Genomic DNA, 9,642 nt, shown 5'->3' on the forward strand with positions numbered 1-9,642 from the left:
CTCTGTCTCTCGCTCTACCTGTGCTTCTATCCCTCTGTCTCTCACCTTCTCTCTCTTTCTCATTCCCTCTCTCACTGTCTGTCCCTCCCTTTCCCTTTTGCTCTGTCTCCGTCCATGACTCTGTCTGTGTCTCTATGAAACCATCTATCCCTCTCTCTTTCCCTCTCTCTCTCTCTCTTTTCATCTCCCCCTCCCTCCTTCTCTTGCAGGATAGCAATGCTTTGAGCCATTTCTTGCTTAACTTTGAACCTTTAACTCTTGCACTTGTTGAGAATGTCACTGCAGTTTGAAAATATCAAACATCGATCCAATACTCACCCCTAAAACACTCACACTAAACCTGCAACACAGGTCATGGTGCATACGGCTATGAACTGCTTCAGTATCTGCAGAAAAATACTGTGGATGCTGGAAATCTGGAAAACATCGAGCTGAATGTCTGATTCTGTTTCTCTCTCCACAGATGCTGCCTGAACTGTCAATGGAACTGAACACTGTGCAATCATTAGTGAACATCCCCACTTCTGACCTTCCGATGAAGGGTAGGTCATTGAGGAAGCAACTGAAGATGGTTGAGCCTCAGACACGATTCTGGGGAACTCCTGCAGTGATGTCCTGGGACTGAGATGATTGACCTCCAACAACCACAACCATCTTCCTTTGCGCTCGGTATGAATCCAGCCAGTGGTGCGTTTCCCCCTTGATTCCCAATGACTTCAACTCTCCTCAGGCTCTATGATGCCACAGTCAAATGCTGACTTGAGATTAAGGGCAGTTACTCTCACCTCACTTTCTAATCTATTGGATCATATGAGATGCATACGGGTAATGGAATAGCAAACAAGAGTGAATGGTTTTGTTTCACCTGCTGTGTTATCCTCTTCATAGCCAAGTGCAGGACTGTGCACGACAGATTTATGTGTCTCATTATACAATTCCAGAGCAGCTTCAGCATGTATTAGATAGAGTACAGCTCCTTCCAGTCTCTCTCCCACTCTCTGCCTCTCCTGTTAAACATCGGGAGAGAGGGAAAAATATAGATGGAGAAAGAGAAACAGAGAACAGGAGTGATAAGCATGAAGAGATTGTTGGAGATTTACTTTTGCTGGTAATCTCTCCATCTCTGTTTCTCCTTCCTCTGTGTTTTCCTCTCTCAAACCCTGTCTCACCTCTCGGTGCCACTTTCCCCTTGCGTTACGAACACTGGACTTTGTCTCTCTCCTCTCTCCCAGGTGTTGCCAGGACTGGGGAAATGCAGCTGTGAGGAAAGATTGGAAAGGCTGGGGTCCTTGGAACAGAGGAGGCTGAGGGGAGATCGGATTGAAATGAAAAACATTTGGAGGTCCTGGATAACGTGGAGGTGAATGATTCATTCACCTGAGCAGTGAGGTCAGTGATGAGGGGGCAGAGATTGAAAGTGATTGGTTAAAAACTAGAGGGTAGATAAAGTCTTTTTCACCCAGAGGGTGGTGATGGTCTGGAACTTACTGCCTGAAAGGGTAGTTGAGGCAGAGATCCTCAATCATTCAAATGGAGTCTGGATATTCACCTCAAGTGCTGTAAGTTGCAAGACTATGGAGCAAATGCTGGAATGTGGGATTAGAATAGGTGGATCACCTTTTGGCTGGCACAGACAAGATGGGCCAAGTGGCATCTTTCTGTGCCTTAAACTTTCTATGATGCCCTCTCCATCTCTATTTTACTCTCTATTACCGTCTGAATCCCAGTGTCTCCCTCTCTGCTACCCTCTGAATTCCAGTCTCTCCCTCTCTGTTACCCTCTGAATCCCAGTCTCCCTCTCTCTCTTACCTAACCAGAGCTTCAATAACTTTCAGCAAAACATCCCTGCTTTTGTACTCACTGTATATAGTGCACATTGTGGTACAGGGGTATTCCCCAGGGGTTTGGATGAGGACCACTGACATTTTTGATATATATTAATGACTTGGGCTTGGGTTTACAGGGCATAACTTCAACATTGTGCCATATGAAATGTAATAAACGGGAAGGGAATTATAGTAGACTTCAGGAGGATAGAGGCAATCTGGTGAAATGGTCAGACACATGGCAGGTTACCTTCAAAGCTGAGCAATGTAAAATGATGCATTTAGGAAGGAAGGTTGAGGAGAAGTGAGAAAAACAAAGTGGTACAATGTTAAAATGGGTGCCGGGACAGAGATATCTGAGATTTCATTTGCGTCACTTTTTATATCTTAGAGATTCAATTTGGGGCTTGCAATTTGTAAGTTGAATCGATCTTCATCCTGAAAAGTGTGAGCAAACATGTTGGGAAACGTGTCAAAAGCTGTTTCCAGTCAGACATTCCTGCACTTTAAAGCAAAGAACTAGGAACAGCGCAGCACAGGAACAGGCCATTCGGCCCACCAAGCTTGCGCCGATCTTGATGCCTGCCTAAACAAAAACCTTTTGCACTTCCAGGGTCCGTATCCCTCTATTCCCATCCTATTCATGTATTTGTCAAGATGCCTCTTAAAGGTCTCTATGGCACCTGCTTCTACCACCTCCCCCGGCAACAAGTTCCAGGCACTCACCACCCTCTGTGTGAAGAACTTGCCTCGCACATTCCCTCTAATCTTTGCCCCTCTCAGCTTAAACCTATGTCCCCTAGTAACCTACTCTTCCACCCTGGGAAAAAGCTTCTGACTATCCACTCTGTCCACGCCGCTTATAACTTTGTAAACCTCTATCATGTCGCCCCTCCACCTCCGTCGTTCCAGTGAAAACAATCCGAGTTTTTACAACCTCTCCTCATAGCTAATGCCCACCAGACCAGGCAACATTCTGGTAAACCTCTTCTGTATCCTCTCCAAATCCTCCACGTCCTTCTGGTCGTGTGGCGACCAGAGTTGCACGCAATATTCTAAGTGTGGCATAACTAAAATTCTGTGCAGCTGCAGCATGACTTGCCTATTTTATACTCAATGCGCCGACAGATGCTGTTGCCTTCGTGACGACCTTATTCACCGGCGTTGCCACTTTCAGTGACCTGTGGACCTGTACGCCCAGATCTCTCTACCTGTCAATACTCCTCAGCGTTCAGCCATTTACTGTATACCTCCCACCTGCATTAGACCTTCCAAAATGCATTACCTCACATTTGTAAGAATTAAACTCCATCTGCCATTTCTCCGCCCAAGTCTCTAACCGATCTATATCCTGCTGTATACTCTGACAATCCTCATCACTGTCTGCAACTCCACCAACCTTTGTGTCGTCCGCAAACTTACTAATCAGACCAGCTACATTTTCTTCCAAATCATTTATAAAACGACAAACAGCAAAGGTCCCAGCACTGATCCCTGTGGAACACCACTCGTCACATCCCTCCATTCACGACCCCCCTCCCCCTCGACTGCTACCGTCTGTCTTCTATGACCGAGCCAGTTCTGTATCCATCTTGCCAGCTCCCCTCAGATCCCTTATGACTTCACCTTTTGTATCAATCTGCCATGCGGGACCTTGTCAAAGGCTTTACTGATGTCCATATAGATAACATCCACTGCCCTTCCTTCATCAATTATCTTCATCACTTCCTCAAAAGCTCAATCAAATTAGTGAGACATGATCTGCTCTTCACAAAACCGTGCTGCCTCACGATAATAAGTCCTTTTGTCTCCAAATGGGTGTAAATCCTGTCTCGAAGAATCCTCTCTAATAATTTCCCAACCACTGACGTATAGCTCACCGGCCTATAATTTCCTGGAGTATCTTTGCTACCCTTCTTAAGCAAAGGAACAACATTGGCTATTCTCCTGTCCTCCGGGACCTCACCTGTAGCCAATGAGGATGCAAAGATTTCTGTCAAGGCCCCAGCAATTTCTTCCCTTGCTTCCCTCAGTATTCTGGGGTAGATCCTATCAGGCCCTGGGTACTTATCTACGTTAATGCTTTGCAAGAGACCCATAACTCCTCCTTTTTGATAATGAGATGATTGAGACTATCTACACTCCCTTCCCTAGGCTCATCATCCACCAAGTCCTTCTCCTTGGTGAATACTGATGCAAAGTACTCATTTAGTACCTCGCCCATTTCCGCTGGCTCCACACATAGATTCCCTTCTCTGTTCCAGAGTGGACCAACCCTTTCCCTGGTTATCCTCTTGCTCTTTATATACGTATAAAAAGCGTTGGGATTTTCCTGAATCCTGTTTGCCAATGACTTCCCTTTTCGCCCTCCTGAATCCTTGCTTCCGTTCCTTCCTATTGTCTTTATATTCTTCAATGGATTCGTCTGTTCCTACCCTTCCAGCCCTTATGAATGCTTCCTTTTTTCTTATTTGACGAGGCTCACAATATCCAGCGTTACCAAAGTTTCCCGAAACTTGCCAAACTTATCCTTCTTCCTCACAGGAAAATGCTGGTCCTGGATTCTAAGCAGCTGACGTTTGAAAGACTCTCACATGTCAGATGTTGATTTACCCTCAAACAGCCGCCCCCAATCTAAATCCTTCAGTTCCTGCCTAATATTGTTATAATTAGCCTTCCCCCAATTTAGCACCTTCACCCGAGGACTACTCTTATCCTTATCCAGAGGTACATTAAAACCTACGGAATTATGGTCACCGTTCCCGAAATGCTCCCCTGCTGAAACTTCGACCACCTGGCCGGGCTCATTCCCCAATACCAGGTCCAGTACGGCCCCATTCCTAGTTGTACTATCTACATATTGTTTCAAGAAGCCCTCCTGGATGCTTCTTACAAATTCTGCCCCATCCAAGCCCCTCGCACTCAGTGAGTCCCAGTCAATATAGGGGAAGTTAAAATCATCCACCACTACAACCCTGTTACCTTTACATCTTTCCAAAATCTGTCTACATATCTGCTCCTCGACTTCGTGATGGCTGTTGCGAGGCCTGTAGTGAACCCCCAATATCGGTACTGCACCCTGCCTATTCCTGAGCTCCACCCATATTGCCTCGCTGCATGACCCCCCGAGGTGTCCTCCATCAGTGCAGCTGTGATACTCTTCTTAACCAGTAATGCAACTCCCCCACCCCTTTTACATCCCGCTCCATCCAGCCTGAAGCTTCTAAATCCTGGAACATTTAGCTGCCAATGGATTTAGAAATCCATAGTCAGACACATCCATTCCCATTGACCGAGAGAGAGAAAGAGAGGGAGAGAGAGAGAGAGAGAGAGATAGAGAGAGAGAGAGATAGAGAGAGAGAGAGAGAGAGAGAGAGAGAGATAGAGAGAGGGAGAGAGAGAGAGAGAGATAGATAGAAGGAGAGAGAGAGAGCGAAACCCACACATAGACACATATATCCACATTGATCAACTTAGACAGATAAACATAAACACTTCCCTCTGTGTAAAGAATGTTTCTACAAACATCAAAATCTCTCTTTTCTCCTTTTATATTTCACTCTCGAGTTTCAATTTATTGTCAATCTGATTTCACAGGGAGCAGGAGAATTTTTGCTTTCCTTTTCTTGTTTTTGGCGTCAGGCGGTCATGGGTCAATCCCGGTGTCTGTGCAGTCTGTGACCCCTGACCCAGCGCTGTGACCACGAGGAGCGTGGGGGGGGGGGGGGCAACAGGGGGATAGTTCGCCCAAACCACTTAAAGGGACCCCGCACCACCAGAACTGCTCCTTTGCTTTGCAAATTCGAGTGAGTCAGGAGGAGTTTGATCAAATAGGAGGACAGGAACAAAGTGACATTGAATCTTCCAATATTTATTTATTCAGTAAGAAAAAACAAGAAATGCTGGAACCACTCAACAGGTCTGGCAGCATCTGTGGAACGAGAAGCAGAGTTAACGTTTCGGGTCATTGAGCCTTCTTCGGAACTTGGGTCACTGACCCGAAACGTTAACTCTGCTTCTCTTTCCACAGATGCTGCCAGACCTGCTGAGTGGTTCCAGCATTTCTTGTTTGTATTCCAGATTTCCAGCATCCGCAGTATTTTGCTTTTATTTTGTTTTTTATTCAGTGATGTTAATAAACAGAAAATTATCTGTCTATACCCAAATTCAAGTAAAATTGTGAATTCAGATTAATAATTTTAAAGGCGAACCTACTGTTCCAAAGAAAACAATTCCACACTGTCCAATCTTTCCTCAAAGCTAAGAGTCTCCATTCCTGGCAACATGCTTTGCAAATCTGCTCTCTATCCTTTCTAGTGTGATCACATCCTTCCTGTAAGGTGGTGACCAGAACTGTACACAGTACACTAGCTGTGGTGTAACTAGTATTTTATATAGTTCGAGCATAACCTCCCTGGTCTTAGATTCCATACTTCGGCAAATAAAGGAAAGTGTCCCATATGCCTTCTTAACCAGCTAATCTTGTTAGCTTCAGTGATCCGTGGACCGACACTCCAAATTCGCTCTGTTCGCAAACAGCGAGATCACGTTGGGGAGAGAGAGAGATTGGGAGGTGAGTTTGAAAGAACAAGTGTAAAATCTAATCTTACTTTGATGTAAATTTTATTCCTGTGTCCACAGACATAGAAGACATAGGCATGGAGTGTGAAATATCCTTGGGAGAGGGAGAAATATGGATGGAGAGCGAGTAACTGACAGGGAGTGATTAGCATGGAGATAAAGGTAGGGAGCTACTCTTGCTGGGAATATCTTTCCATCTTTGTCACTCTGTTCTCCTCTCTTTTGCTCTCTCCATTCTGATTTCCATTCTCTGTTCATCCCTCCCCTTCACTCTCTCCATCTCTTCCTACCTCTGTATCCGCTCAAATTCAATCTCTCCCTCTTCCTCTCAGACAGAGACATGGTGTTGCAGGTACTGAGAGATGGAGAGACAGGAAGAGTGAGGGTGAGATAGATAGATGGACATTTACTCTGCATCTAACTCCGTGCCACCATTGCCCTGGAAGTGTTTGATGAGGACAGCATCGAGGGAGCTTTACTCTCTAAGTAACCTTGTGCCGTACCTCTCCTGGAATTGCCAATGCGGGACAGTGTAGAGGGAGCTTTACTCGGAATCTAACCGTTTGTTTTTTTTTCTTTTTTCTTTTTTCCAAAGTGACCTTTGTGCCCCAGGCCCCTTTTATATTTTTCATGTCGAGGGGGCCTTTATTCCTCAGTCCTCCTTTATATACATATTTACATTTTTAAAATAACTTTATTAAAACAGATAAATAAACAAAAAACTCAAATTAAAATGCCATTCTCGGCGTCGCTAATGCATTCCAGTCCCTGCGGTGCTCACCGGTCGCGGAAGGCCTCAAGCTTACCAGTGGACACCGCATGCTCCTTCTCGAGGGACACCCGGGCGTGAACGTAACCGCGGAAGAGGGGCAGGCAATCAGCGAGGACGGACCCCCCCCCCCCCCCACCCGATGGCCAGCAGCCTGGACCTGTGAATTGCCACCTTGCCCAGGCCCAGGAGCAAACTAACGAGGAGATCCTCCACCTGGCCCATGTCCCTCCGCACCGGGTACCCAAAGCTCAGGAGCGTGGAACTGAAGTGCAGCGAGAACTTGAGGAGCATCCTCTTTAAATGCTCAAAGAGGGGCTGCAACCTCGCACACTCCGTATATATCTGAAGCACGGACTCGTCCAGGCCGCAGAAAGTACAGGGGAGTCCGTGAACCTACTTAAATGTCTATTGCACGGGACTGCCCTGTGCAACACCCTCCACCCAAGGTCCCCGATCTAAAAGGGGAGGACTCCCGCGTAGAGAGACCTCCATCGGGGTTTCCCCTCGCTGCCAGCTGGCAACGTAGACCGCCAGGGCATATCTGGCCTGCTGACGAGGCCGAGGAATTTGAGTGTGTGCAGGTGCAGCCCGTACAGGAAAACCCTCTGCGCCGCTTGGAATGGCACAGAGGGCTTTTCTGAGAGACAGCTCGGATTGTGCGGGACTGTCTCCCCAGGAGGGTTCTCGGGCCTGGGTCTGATGAGCAGCTCCGGCCTGGCGGGGTCAGCTCAGCCAGGAGCGCTCCGCTCTCCCGAGCCCCCGCGCCACCCGCAGCTAGGGGCATCCCGGGGGCTTCGACTACTCCTCCGCCCGCCGATCCGTCCACGGAGTCAGCCACCAGGAAAGCCAAGGCGCTCACTTCCGCCGGCGGGGGAGCGCCCTGACTGGATGTGACCATGTTCCAGACTCGGAATAGATCCCGGTAAAAGACAGGCAACTCCCTCAGAGAGGCGTGCTAACGGACTCTGCCGGCAGCTGCTTGTCGTCTTGAAGGCAGTGACACTGGCAGAAAAAATACATCGCCAGCCCACACCATCTGGGAGGACGCTCGACGTACAGGTATCTCTGCAATGTCTGAAGGTGGAGAGTGGCAGCCTGGGTGCGGACACACACCAATGACTGTCCGCCCTCCTCGATCGGGAGACTCAGGACCGCGGCAGAGACCCGGAGTTTCCTCTGGCCCCAGAAGAAATTGACGAGTTTCTTCTGGATCTTGGTGGCGAATGCAGGAGGCGGGGCCAAAATGACGAACCAGTACCACAGCATGGAGGTTTTTGACCGGCGCTCGGCCCCTGTAGGAAAACACTCAGAGCAGTCCTGTCCAGCGCCCCAGCCGAGCGGTGACTTTCACCTCCAACTCCTGCCAGTTTGCCGTCCAGGCTTCCTCACCGGGACGAAGGTGGACTCCCAAATAGAGGAGGTGCGTGGTGCTCCACGCAAAAGGTGTCAACTCCTCCGGCAGGGATTCGACCCGCCACTGACCCTCCAGGAGTCTGCAACATTTCTCCCAATTGATTCTCACGGAGGATGTGGCAGGAAAGGTCTGCTGGCAGTCACGCGTCCTCCGCAAGTCAACGGGAGCTGTGTCCGCGAGGAGAACGTCGTCAGCTTAAGCCGAGAAGATGACCCACATGGTCGGCTCGCGCAGAGCCAATCTCGTCAACTTCCTGCGAAGCAGGGACAGGAACGGTTCCACACAGATGGTGTACAGTTGGCCGGACATGGGGCATCCCTGACGCACACCTCTCCCAAAGCATAGGGGCGTCATCAAGGATCCAGTTAACCTTGACTATACACACACTATCTGTGATTCTCTCTCTCTGTCTCTCTCTCTCTATTTCATTGTCTCTCTGTTTCTCTCTCCCTCTGTTCTTCAATCTCTCTCTCCCTCACTGTGTTTCTCTTTCCCTGCGTTTTTCTCTCTGTTTCTCTCTCTCCCTCTGTTTCTCAATCTCTCTTTCCCCCTCCCTGTGCTTCTCGTTCTCTCTGAGTTTCTCCCTCTCCCTGTTCCTCTCTCTCTCTCTCTGTTCCTCAATCGCTCTCTCGCTCTCTGTTTGTCTCCTTCTTTGTGTTCCTCCATCTCTCTCTCTCCCTCACTATGTGTTTCCCTCACTCTCTGCTTCTCTCAGTGATTATGCGTCATTCTGTCTCCATGGCTTTCTCTGTCCTTCTCTCTCTCTCTCTTCATCTCTCTGTGATTCTCTTTGTTCCTTTCTCACTAGCTTTCTGCCTGTCTCTTTGCTACCTGCAATTTATTTGCGTCTCAGTTCCTTCTCTCCACATTTATCCCTCCTCGTTTTCTCTGTCCTTTTCAGCCTTTTTTGTATTTATGACTTTCTGTCTTTTCTCTATTTCTCTCCCTCTTTCTGTGTTTTCTCTATTTCTCTGTCTCTTTCTGTCTTTTCTCTATTTCTGTGACATTCTCTTTTCACTTTCTCTGTTTCTTTCTATCTTCTTTCTCTT

The sequence above is a fragment of the Heterodontus francisci genome, unplaced genomic scaffold (genome assembly GCF_036365525.1).
Source record: "Heterodontus francisci isolate sHetFra1 unplaced genomic scaffold, sHetFra1.hap1 HAP1_SCAFFOLD_72, whole genome shotgun sequence".
NCBI classification, from domain to species: domain Eukaryota; kingdom Metazoa; phylum Chordata; class Chondrichthyes; order Heterodontiformes; family Heterodontidae; genus Heterodontus; species Heterodontus francisci.